This window comes from Lutjanus erythropterus, chromosome 24 (assembly GCF_056507025.1).
Source record: "Lutjanus erythropterus isolate fLutEry1 chromosome 24, fLutEry1.hap2, whole genome shotgun sequence".
Lineage (NCBI taxonomy): Eukaryota > Metazoa > Chordata > Actinopteri > Lutjaniformes > Lutjanidae > Lutjanus > Lutjanus erythropterus.
Genome location: NC_139340.1, coordinates 17,009,583 through 17,019,862, shown reverse-complemented (window position 1 = coordinate 17,019,862; position 10,280 = coordinate 17,009,583).

The window sequence follows — 10,280 nt, the reverse complement described above, 5'->3', positions numbered from 1 at the left end:
TCAGTATATTAATTGATAATGAAAATGATTGTTAGTGGCAGCTCCAGTGTGAGCTCGACTCTTTAAGATGCTTTTAGTAAACAGCCCTCAGAGCAGCAGAGCAGTAGGTAAATTATTTAAATCTCCTGTCAGCCTTAAACAGTGGACATTTTCCTTGTGTTTTTAGACACATGTCAGACCAGCTGTCACTGGCAGTATGGAGTAATGCTGAGGATGAAATTACAAATGTATATTAGAAGTTGAATCATTAACCAAGTCATAAAAAGGAATTCAAAGTTGAAACTATCCTGTGTGATAAATATAAAACGGCTTAATTGCCACACATGAAGCGGTCAGGTTTTTCAAATTAAAATCCTAAATTGCCTCACATAACAATCTAGTATTTCAAATTAAAACCCTCAACTGCAGTTTTCACTTGACCTAACACTGGCAGGTAAGCTGCATCAGTCAAAAACCACATCATTCATAGATTCATCTTTTCATGGTCTGTATGAGTGTGGAGGCACTTGATTTTCAGGCGCATTCTTTCGAACTTAAAGTTCCATAACTTTTAAATAAATCGTATGTTATAGCTTATGTATTGTAAAATACGTGAAGCACTTTCAAGGCCATCTATTCCCTTTCAAAAATGTTCTTCCTTTATTCTTCTAAAAACTACAAGCCTTCAAGGATTTTCAAACACAGTGGGAATAATACAACCCACTTAAAGTGATAACCTGCAGTTCAACATTATTGACCATGTCTTTTTTTTATGACAGTTTATATAAATGTTATATAGAATCTTTTATGCTTGGTTTTGGAAGGTAGTGCAAATGTTGGTCCATTGTTAACTTAACTTCTTGAAAGCACAGCTTTTTTATTTTCTTATTTTTCCTCTCTGTTTGTCTTGACCCATTCCCATTGCCCTCCTTCTTGCTTACCGCTGACTTGTAGTGGCTGTAGACCTGTACAGGCCTCCTCTGAAAAACTTCTCTGAGTTTCCCAACGCTGCCAGCTGAGTTCGCTAGAAAGTAGTAGAAGACAGAATCACGATACAAGCAGCAGTTTTTCAGTTCTGGCCTGCTTGTGGTCTAAGTTCGCTTCGTTCTTGACTAATCTGAAGTAAGAATTAGTTCTTTAAAAGAATCAAGTTGCATCAGAGGTATGCAGTAATTTGGTCTTTCAGTGGGATGGGAGTTCTGCACAGGACTAAAACTGACCTGAAGTCAGCCATAAGTAATTAATAATAAATTAATTGTGCAGCCCTAATCTTAAACTATATTTTATAGCCAGAGCCTATTTCCTCTGTCTCAGAACCACTATGTGTCTGCAGCTGTCTGTGTATACGTCCGTGTGGGAGTATAATCCAGGCTTCATTCAGACTCACCCTGGGTCTGACTGGGTCTGCAGCTGCCTATACTCATCACAGAAACACCAATTCACCAAATTTTACAGAAAACACACTGTTGAATGTTGAATTTTAGAGGTATGCATCATTGAACCTACACATTTTTTAACTGAGAAACTACAGCTAAACATGTCAGTGGTGACTCCTCTTACTCTTGGAAGACTTTTTGTTATTGATTGCTAGAAAGCGCAGTAAGCTCACCAATTTCCTTTCTTTTTCTGTCTCTCCCTCCTCCCTCTGACTCTATTGCTCAGCTATCTTCAAAGCAGCAGCATACATTAGTGTCAGTGTGAATGTTCCCAACAGAGTCTGGAGGAAACAGAAAGTGTGTGTGTGTGTGTGTGTGTGTGTGTGTGTGTGTGTGTGTGTGTGTGTGTGTGTGTGTGTGTGTGTGTGTGTGTGTTAGAGAGAGATGCAGCATAGAGACATTTTCTTAGCACTGATTCATCACCAAATCAGTGCTAAGTGGTGTTTTGTTTTTGTTTCTCTCTCCGGGGTCTCGAGAGAAGAAAAATATTTGATTTGTCACTTCATAGACAAATTATTTGCTTCCACCTTGTCCATTATTTTCTCATATGGGAACATCTTGTTATGCATATCGCTTTCTTAACTGACCATTAAATGCTTGTTTAATAGAACTTGGTCTACGTCTAATTCTGGAGTTATTTGTGGTGTTTTGTGGAGGGCAGATTGTTTCAGTGAAGAAGCAAATCCAGCCACCAGTCAACTGGGGAGGTGAAGCGGTGCAGGTGACAGGTATCTATTGCAGTTTGGGCAAACCTGAAAACCTCAAAATGTGATTACAGTAAGCAATGCCTTATGCTGTTCCTATCATGCCTAACACATTGGTGCCATGCCCATCATGGCTCCTGGCAAAGTCTGCGCAAAATGTGGAATCCGTGTGTGTATCTCAGCGAAATGGACATTTGACAGTAAATGTCAGAGCAGCTGGTCGTAGGCATAGGTGTTGAATAGTCAGGTTTAAATGGTTTTGATTTTGATTGGTCACGGTACTTCACAGAACCCTCCAAGTATCCTCTGATAAAATAAACCAGGTGCCAGTTCATGTCGCGAACAGTCCCAGATCCTTGGCAGGCAGCTGTTAACTTGCTGGTCTCAGCTGAACCAGTGAAAGGAAGGAAGAGAGTCGGCGAGAGAGCTGAAAGTGTTGCTAAAATAGAGAGTTCAAAGTTGAGATAAACTACAGAGGAACCAACACTTGATGTGGAACTGGAAATAAAAAAGTGTTCATTCTGATTTAACTGTTTAGAGAGAGCCTTGGGCTGCCGTGTCAAATATTAGCTTCTATTCAGAGTCACACTAGCATGTGCAGGTAGCACGTAAATATAGAAATCTTTCCATGTATGTTCCCGATGAACAGCCTTGACTGAAGTGTCATCTTGGAACATGTTGGATCTTCTTAATCCATCCATGGTGCAAACAATCATCCAGTGTTGGCGAGCTGCAGCCTTGATCTTAACTTTGTGTCACGTAGTTGCACTGTTCAAATCTAAGGTACAGTACACATGTAATATAATTGAGCTTGATCCGACTTTAGGTTACTCAACCGTTCCAGTTTCTCAGCACTAACCCGGCACTCGCACCAGAGCGGACGCCCGCTCAAAGCTTGCGTGAAAACTCCTGATGTTTTTGAGCGTACTGGCCAGTCTAGTCCAGACCAATTTAAAGAAGTTACATAAAGGTTCTTTGTTACTGTACAGAGGATGCTGCTGTATAGAAGGATGCTGTAAGCATAAAGAAACATTTTCTGTCACCATATGGAACCTGTGCAGTCTGTTCCCTAAACGTTGCCCGTCTCTATTCATCTTACCCTAATCTTCCTCCTTTCCCTCTCGTCCGTCTCCCTCCGTCTCACTCCCCCATCTCTCTCTTGTCCTCCTTCAGTGACAGTAAACAGCCCTCCTGCTGTGTGTCTCCTATTACAGCCTCCATCCTGATTCCCCTCTTTCTTCTGTCCCTTTCTCCTTTTTTTTTTTATCCCCGTTTCTCCCTTAACCATCAGTCGCTCAGCCTAAAAGCTAAAGGCCCTCTCCAGACACAGGCTAAAAAGATACAAGAGGTCCAGAACAATCAGAGGCCCTAAAGAGGAAGGAGACGACGAGGTCAGGATGATGAAGGGGACGACAACAGCAGTGATGATGATGAGGATGACAATAAAGGTGCTGTGATCATGACGATGGCAGAGGTGATAACAGGAGACAGAAACCTCTGATGATGATGTTTAACATGACAAATACAGCAATAATATCAAGATCAGTGACACTGATGACTGTGATTTTGTGATACTGATTTCTTTTGTTGTAGCTCAAAAGATAGAAAGAATTTCTGACTTCAGCTTGTTCATAACTAAATTAAGCATCCTCATGAAAAAACTCAAAAGGGAAATTAGAAAGAAATTAGAAAACCTGGTGCTTGAGTTAATGTTTCCAAATTTTAAATCTGCTGCATCAGAAATGATTTGCAACAGTGATTGCCACTGTCTAGTTTTGCCGGACACATTGCAAAAGCCGGTAACAATACATCCTCACTAAATAATCCTCCTGGAATTAACTCACTGAAAAAATACATATTTTTCCTCTTACCTGTGTTTTTTATCCGTCCAGATTGTTTAGAAAAAGAGACGTCTGTCCTCTCTTGAATATAATGGAAGTAGAGGGCACACAGCTTAAAAACTCCATTAATGTTTACATCCATGCTGTCACTTTTGTTGGAGTGTGATAGTACAGGAGTGAAAAATGCACTCCTATGTCACGCTCAAGTGTTGACAAAATGTAGATATGTGACAAGTTCAGATGAGAACAGGCTGGGACGAGAGGCTCATGATAGCAATCAGTGGCGTCCTCCTCGGCTGAGCTGTACACTTGTGGACATAGCTGTTGAGTTTTTTTAAAATTGATTTATCATTATTTTTATAGCATTGAGCACCACAAGCCGTCTAGTGCAATCATATTCCCTTTAAACTGAAAAGAAGCCAAAAAAGTCCTGTCAAACCTGGAACTTGACGTGACTCTTCCCTCACTTAGCCAAATGTGTCTGCATGTGGATATGTCAGCCTCTCTTTGGTCTGAAGCTACGTGCCAACCTCACCTGGCTGTAACATTTAGATTAGGTGGCTGTAACTGGTGCTGCCTTGAAATTTATTACAGCAAAGCCAGTCCTTTACAGAGTTAGTACATCATTCTTCGTCTGTATAACCGCTCGCCTTGGATTATGGCGCCATGAATTCCACATCAAATTCTGTGTATTAGTAAATGATTGATGGTTAACACTCCTTGTTAATTGGCCCTGGGGGTTATACTGGTATTGAAACTGGAATTTTGGCAAAGGCAGAAATGTTTTCTGCAGTCTGCATGAACCAGCACAAAGATAAGCTGACCTGGATGAACCACACATGTACTGTCCTATAAGAGCACATGATGTTCTTTTTCAATCACAGCTCTCTAATACAGTACAGTCTGCTTCTATGTCTTATACCATCTTCATCTTGCTGTCAGGATGTTGTATGTTATGCATGTAAAACTCGGGATGAAGGGTCAGGTGCACTTATCATTTATAACATAAAACTGACGTTAAAAAGACTGGACAAAAGTAGACGGTCAAAGAATATTGCGGATAGACACTTGTATTCAGCTTGTGCCATGCTTCCACTTCATGGTATGGCTCATCTTGACTCCACTCACTTGTTTCTGGTTTTCCATTGTCAAAAAAAAAAAGTGGATAGTCACTCGTCATCGACTTTTACAAACACAGTAAACAGTAATAAAGGCTACTTCTTGGTCACGTGGAGAAAATCCTCAGATTGCCTTAAAAAAATCACAAATTTTGTGAGCTGTTGAGTTAGGAGAAACTCTAAAACTTATGTTATACACAGATTCTCAATTATTTGGGCCTTTTTGTAAATTTGGCAAATGTAAATTATTTCTTAATCTAAAAAACCTTGTGTTTGTTTGTCCCCCAGTCAGTCCTCAACCCTCTGGGTTGCTGTAATAAGTAACACTTGTGGCTGCAGGTCTGCTGTTTTTATTTCAAAATGTGGTTTTATACATTTGTTTTCTTTTTGAAACATATTAGTTAGGCTATTCGATTTCACCTAGCTTGATGAATACACCTCACACCGGGCCTGTGTGCGCATGTTTACGTGCATATCAAAGTGTGTGAAACTGGTCCTCAGTGGGGAAAAAAGTCAAGACTCTGTGAGGAGAAAAATGACTCTTAATTCTCCTCATCTCACACTCTGTGGGGCTGGAAGACATCCTGCAGGGCTCACGTCCACGCACGAACTCACACACACACACTCAACACACCAGGTCAAAGCTCTGAAGCTTCTGTGGCAACTTGGAGGGCCAGAGTAATGACTTCTATAATGTCTCCCTACAGTGAAGGAGGGAGCGAGGGAGAGTTAGTGAGGAAGAAAGTGAGAGAGAGAGAGCACTCTCCTCTCCTTGGCTGTAGGAGTCCTATTGTGGCTCACCCTGCGGGAGCTTTTAGTCCTCGCCTCCAACTCATCGGCTGTCCAGCCGTGTGGTGGCTGAGAGGGCGCGGGAGCGGGGGTGGGGGGGTAGCTGGGGGGGCAATAGATACAGTAAAATGCCCTAGCAGTGGAGGGCTATGAGACTTTTTTTTTTTTTTTGAGGGAGGGGGGGCTTTGTGTGCACAGAGAGGTCAAACCTACAGTCGATCGACCTCCTCCCTCTTTCTCCCTTTCTTTTCATTGCTTTTTTCTCTCTCTCCCATCGGCACTATTGATCTATTTTTCAGTTCTCTTGCTGTCGCATGTTTACTGCCGTTCAATATGTGATTTTTAATATCATAGGCACCTGCCAATTGAGCATTATGTTGGAGAGACACAAACACACACCTCTTTAAGTTGCTGTAAATGAAATTACATGAATCATGAGCTGTTTTCTATTGACATAATGCAGAGGGAGGTGAAGGACGTTTTCATACAAGGCTTCCTGCACAAATAGGCAGCTGAAAAACGTGTGTGTGTGTGTTTACCTGTATTATTCACTTTGTGAAGCTATAAAGCTGCACAAACAGTCATATTATGGAGCCTTGATTCCCATTTAGGGGGACAAAAGCTGGTTCTCATGACAAAAGCAAATCAAATTTACAGTGAAGACTTTGGTTTAAAGGATAGTTTGGATTATTGGATGACAGAGCGGAGAGGAGTATCAGCACAAATGCAAAGCAGTGTACTGCTGTAAAAAAAATCAGTATTAATAGATAGATATTGTTACCCAGTGATATTGCAAAGCATCATCTTTTCCTGGATTTAAAGGCTGCATTACAGTAGAATTATGTAAGTTTCAGAATTTACTAGATGATTAATCTTTATATTTACATTATTGATATCAAAAATCTCATTGTGTTAATATTTTCTGAAAGCACCTTCCCTATGTAAATATGCCGTATTTAAGACAATGCACAAGAAAGGATTAACAAATGTTTGTGTGTGTTTGCATCGTGTGTGTGCCTGTTCGTCCTCTGTGCATGAACTGTACAGCAGAGAAGCTGTGCATGTAATGTATATAATATATGTGTGTGTCTGCGGACGCCTGATTAGATGATTATTTCTAGATGAGATAAGTGGGTGAAATAGAGACTCTGTTGACTGTCGTTCAGGTAATCAACACACACACACACACACACACACACACCGCCATGCCACGCCATGCCAGATTGCATTACCTGTCCCTTTTCATAGACACATAATGAGATCATGGAAACCCTATACGGATGGATGGATGGAGGGAGAGAGAGAGAGACAGAAAGACAGTGACATACAGAAGAGAGAGAGAGACAAAGACAGAGGAATGACAGAACAGTTATGAAAAGTTTTAGAAACATTTAAAGGGCAACAATTACTACTTTTATCAAACTGTTAAGCCAAACAAGCATTAAAATGTCTAAAAAAAAAAGAAGTTTCCAATGATTATGTCCTAATTTTTTTCGTAAGAATATTTATATTTTTATTCTAGTCATGTGCATCCAGATAATGCAGAGTTATAGACAAAGAGAAAAAGAGAGATGGAGACGGACGGAGAGGGAAATCTGGCTGCCTGTCAGCTCGCTTCACTGTGTCAATTTGTCCAAACAGAGTAGAATCAGGTTGCAGTGGACGGCCAAGTAACAGGAGATCTAACAGGCCACACCTATCCAACAGGTATTAGCCTTATCCCACTGTTTCACAAGTGCACACACTCGCAGACACGCTGAATATAAGACATAGACTCTCTGTCTTTGTTAATTTAAATCAGTAGATTTTAGAGATTTTAATAAGAAGTGAGTTTCATCTGAGTCAACCTCATCTGTGTACGTCAGACAAATAAAAATAGTCTCTTTCATTATGTACACTTTAAGTAACATCAGACTGTTATTGTCTCCTGGCACATTTATGCAAGGATGGAAAATGACAAACTTCATCAAGTGTTTGAAGTACAAAGAAATCCCATAAAGATTTTAAAATATGCTTTAACTACAGCTGGAAATGCATTTGCGAGGATGTGGGCAAAACTACTGACTATTTATTGCACTGTCTGCTGATAGTTAGAGAGCATTTGGGTCATTTTTCAAAGGCATGTCAAGTTTGTGAAAAACTTTGCTGGAGTGCCATAACGAGAGCTGACAGCATCTCAATCACATGACAGCTAAAATTAAACGTGACTATTAACTTTTGATAACCTCTAATAAATAAAACAGTTTGTGAAAATTGACTTCGGGCAAGTAGAAGCAGACAGACAGTTTTTGTCGCAGCAGTGATTTGTACTGGTTGTTTGAAGGCACTAACAAATCATGTTGTCCTGCTGATAGTGTTGTCAGATCAGAAAACACAATTATTTGTTGTTCTGGAGGGCGATCGCAAGCAAACATTTTGTCATTTAATTTGGAGGCCTTGCTGGAAGAACTGCAGCAGTTAGCGTGAGCGGTGGTAGCCAACAGAAAATCTGACAAAGATGTCACAGCGCCGCCCACACCGTTTGATTGACAGGTGATAGGAAGTGCAGCGCAGAAACATGACACCAAAAATAACCCGGGATCTCGAAGATTAGCAGTTTCATCTGCCTGAGCGTCTTTAATCTCCAGTGTCGTGTGAACCGGATTGCCAAAACCTGCCAGACTGCTGTGATGTTTGAAAATCCATCAGAGCAGCAGAGGAGACAAGGTGGCTTCCTGGACACATTTCTACAGCTGCCTCCACGCTTCATTATGCAGCTTATTCTCATCATATTGCCCTCGGTTAACAGGCTGATGCAACAGTCAGCAAGCTCACTCCTTTACTCCCCTCCTCTTCCCTCTTTCTTCCTACTCTCTCCTCCTCCATTCCCTCCTTCTTCTCCTGTTTTCTCACCTCCTTCATCCCTCCTTCCTCCTCGTCTCCTCTTGTTACCACACTGTTGTCATTGTACACTTCGTCACTCCTTCATTTTTTCTCTCTATCACTCCCTGATCCATCTCTCTTTGTCTCTTCATTTCTTCCCTATAAATCAATTCCTTGCTCTGTTTTCTATTATTCAGTCCCCTTTCTTTTGATTTTTCCAGTTGTTTCCTTGTTTTCTGTTGTCTCTTTTCCCTCCTACTCTACTTTGTTCCTTCTTTTTTTCCAGTCTGTCCCTCATTTCTTTTTCATCACTCTTTCCTCCCTCCTTTCCTCTGTCTCCCTTTAATTCTTCCTCACTATCTCTCCGTTTCTCTCCGTACTTTTTTTTCTGTTATGGAATGTGTGATGAGCCTCCAGCTAATCCCATCCCTAAAGCACCTTAGCAACGCTCGCTAAGGGAATTTGGAGGGAGCTACAAAAAAAAAAAGAAAAAAATCATACACACACATATATACACAGAGACGCGCACAAAGCCCAGCGAACAGCCCCCTATTGGCAGCAAGTGGATTCAGGGATGCACTAATACATCTTCAAATGTGCTTTTTAAAGCGTTTGGAAAGGCTCTGTCGTCAGGCGATAACTCCCCACCGGTTAAAGGATGGATGCTCCCGTTGTGTTTCAGCACCGCTCTACCCTCCCTCTGTTTTTTCTCATCCTTCCACATCCCTCACCATCGCTCCCCTCCTTCCCCTTCTCTCCACCGACCGAGCTGTCTACTTTAAGAAAACAAGAAAAAGTTTGTGTCTAAACAACGGCTGCATTGTGTAAAGTTTCCTCCCGGGGATGTTTGACATGAGCATAAACCCTGAAAGCTGGGTGTCACCTGCTGCTTCTGTTCTGTGGCTCTCAGGGTGTCTTCCTCACAATTTAATTTACACTGATGTTTAAATTGTGGTCCTTTTTATAACAAACAGCTGACCTCAGAGGGTTACGTAAATACTGACAACAATATTTCTAGGAATAAACAGTTAAAGCTGCACTAAACAGTGTTTTTAATACTCTGTCAAGTCAAGTCAGTTTTATTTATACAGAGCCAGATCATAACAGAAGTTTTCTTAGGGCACATTTAATATAACAGGACTATTCAACTTCAACACCAAGTCCACCAAAGAGGAAAATCACCGAGGCTCTTGGATACACAGAAAGAAGAACAGGTGCATGTGGCACCTGTAGCTCACAGCCAGGGACAGATGACATCACTCAGACCCTCGCAGCAGTGTAGACATTAAAACTATCGTTTGGGTTTAGGAGTGAGGTGAAAAAAAATTGGATTCAAATGTGTAATTCATCATTTCTAACTGATTGGAATTTATTATTAAATAAATTAATTTGTAGAAAAATGAAGCGGAGCTTCAGTACATGTATGCACTGAGGTCAGATAAGGTTTACATATTCTACAGAGACAGAGGAATGTACACTCTAAGCGTTGTGTTATGTTATGTTATGATGATGTCTTCACTGACATTTATTCACTTTCTATACCCCCCTTTT